This window comes from Cebus imitator, unplaced genomic scaffold (genome assembly GCF_001604975.1).
Source record: "Cebus imitator isolate Cc_AM_T3 unplaced genomic scaffold, Cebus_imitator-1.0 Scaffold919, whole genome shotgun sequence".
Taxonomy (NCBI): domain Eukaryota; kingdom Metazoa; phylum Chordata; class Mammalia; order Primates; family Cebidae; genus Cebus; species Cebus imitator.
Window position 1 is genome coordinate 1 of NW_016108234.1, and position 2,946 is coordinate 2,946.

At 47.9% G+C, this 2,946-nt stretch overlaps 1 pseudogene; it reads right to left on the reverse strand.

Moving 5' to 3' along the window:
* Positions 1-159: 159 nt before the first annotated feature.
* Positions 160-275, reverse strand: LOC119469871 (annotated as a pseudogene).
* Between the last annotated feature and the right edge of the window lie 2,671 nt (positions 276-2,946).

Genomic DNA, 2,946 nt, shown 5'->3' on the forward strand with positions numbered 1-2,946 from the left:
CTCAGGAGGAAAGGGTGGAAACGGGGTGAGGGACAAAGGACTACAAATTGGGTTCGGTGTAGACTACTCAGGGGATGTGTGCACCAAAATCTCAAATCACCGTGACAGAACTTACTCATGTAACCAAATACCACCTGCTGCACCAGAAACCTTGAAAAGAAAAAAATGTTTTTTAAAGAGTAAAAGATAAAACTGCCCTCAAGGAAAACTATTTTTGCAGAACACTGCCAGCCTGGGAAAGGGAAATGCCAAACCTCTATCCTTTCAATCTCAGCAAAGAGGGGAAAACTGAGAGGCATTCTGGAGGGCGCAGCACAGGGCCCCAGACTCCCTAGAAGCCTCATCACAGGACTAGAGAACACTTCCCTCCCTCCACACCGCACCAGCCACTCCATCCTCAGGACACCTGTATGTTACAGGGAGTGCAACAGAAGTAACTGCCAGTCTCAGACCTTGTGACGAAGAAGTCTCTAGTGAACCCCCAAAACAACAGGGAAGACAAAAACATGGCCAAGCGTGGTAGCTCACGCCTGTAATCCCAGCACTTTGGGAGGCCAAAGTAGGTGGATCACCTGTGGTCAGGAGTTCAAGACCAGCCTGGCCAACATGGTGAAACCCCATCTCTACTAAAAATACAAAAAATTAGCTGGGCATGGTGTCGGGCGCCTGTAGTCCCAGATACTAGGGAGGTTTAGGCAGGAGAATCGCCTGAACCTGGGAGGCAGAGGTTGCAATGAACTGAGATTGTGCCAGTGCACTCCAGCCTGGGCGACAGAGAGAGACACCGTCTCAAAAAAATAAATAAATAATAAAAAAGACATCAGAATCCCTTTTAGCTTCTGACACCTACAGTGACAATATGAGTACAGCCTAACTCCTCCAGATTCCCATAAAACCTCACATTAAGAGCCTATCTGGGCTGGGCACGGTGGCTCATACTTGTAATCCCAGCAGTTAGGGAGGCTGAGGTGGGGGGATCACGGGGTGAGGAGTTCGAGACCAACCTGACCAACAGTGAAACCCGGTCTCTACTAATGATACAAAAAATTAGCTGGGCGTGGTGGTGGGCGCCTGTAATCCCAGCTACTCAGGAGTCTGAGGCAAGAGAATTGCTTAAACCCGGAAGGCAGAGGTTGCAGTGAGCCGAGATCGCGCCATTGCACTCCAGTCTGGGCGACAAGAATGAAACTCCATCTCACACACACACAAAAAAAAGAAAGAAACAAGTTCATGTCTTTTGCAAGGACATGAATGAAGCTAGAAGTTGTTAACCTCAGCAAACTAACGCAGGAACAGAAAACTAAACACTGCCTGTTTTCACTTATAAGTGGGAGCTGAACGATGAAAACACATGGACACATTTCGGGGAAACAACACACACCGAGGCTCGTCGAGGGGTGGGGCTGTGAGGAGGGAAAGCATCAGGAAGGACAGCTAATGGATGCTGGGCTAAATGCCTAAGTGATGGGTTGGTCTGTGCAGCAAACCACCATGGTACACGTTCATCTATGTAAAGAACCTGCACGTCCTGCACACACACCCTGGAACCTGAAGAAAAAAAAATCAAAACAAAACAATTTCCTTTAATTCTCTGAATATGGTCCTCATGACTAGGCAGCCTGAATTTGAATCCTGATTCCACCATTCACTAGCTGTGTCTTTGCATCCCAGGTTTCTCATCTACAAAACGCGTGCTGTTATGGGTTGCTGGCTATTCTGGTTTTTCGTTTTTGCTTTTTTGAGACAAAGTTTCGCTCTTGTTGCCCAGGCTGGAGTGCAATGGCGTGATCTCAGGTCCTTGTAACCTCTGCCTCCCGGGTTTCAGCGATTCTCCTGTCTTGGCCTGCTGAGTACCTGGGATTAAAGGATGCACCACCATGCCTGTGAATTTGGTGTTTTTAGTAGAGATGGGTTTCACAAATGTATTGTCTGTTCAGAAATAAATGGGCTGGGTGTGGTGGCTCTCGCCTGTGATCCCAGCACTTTGGGAGGCTGAGACTGGCGGATCACTGGAGGTCAGGAGCTAGAGACCAGCCTGGCCAACATGGTGAAACCCTGTCTCTACCAAACATACAAAAATTAGCTAGGCAAGGTGGCAGACACCTGTAATCCCAGCTGCTCGGGAGGCTGAGGCACAAGATTCCCCTAAACTCACGAGGCAAAGGTTGTAGTGAGCCGAGATCAGGCCACTGGACTCCAGCCTGGGCAATAGAGCAAGACTCAGTCTCAAAAAAATAAAAAATAAAAAAAATGTTAAGACAAAAATCATAAGGAAATTACATAAACAACTTTATGCCAGCTATTTGTGAAAGTATCAAAACAGACCATTTTATAAAAAAAATATAACTTCAGTCTGGGTGCGGTGGCTCACGCCTGTAATCCCAGATCTTTGGGAGGCCAAGGCAGGTGGATCATCCGAGGACAGGAGTTCGAGTCCAGCCTGGCCAACATGGTAAAACGCCAACTCTACTCAAAGCACAAAAATTAGCCAGGACTGGTGACCCATGTCTGTAATCCCAGCTACTCAGGAGGCTGAGAAGGGAAAATCACTTGAACCTGGGAGGCAGAGGTTGCAGAAAGCCAAGATCAAGTGACCGCAATCTAGCCTGGGCAACAGAGAAACTCCGTTTCAAAAGAAAAATATAACTTCATAAAAATGAACTAGGAAGAAACAGAAAAGTCAACATCTAGAACCATTAAAGAAATTGAGGCGGGGCGCGGTGGCTCATGCCTGTAATCTCAGCACTTTGGGAGGCGGAGACGGGTGGATCACCTGAAGCTGGGAGTTCGAGACCAGCTTGACCAACATGGAGAAACTCCGTCTCTATTAAAAATACAAAATTAGGGCCGGGCGCGGTGGCTCAAGCCTGTAATCCCAGCACTTTGGGAGGCCGAGGCGGGTGGATCATGAGGTCAAGAGATCGAGGCGATCCTGGTCAACATGGT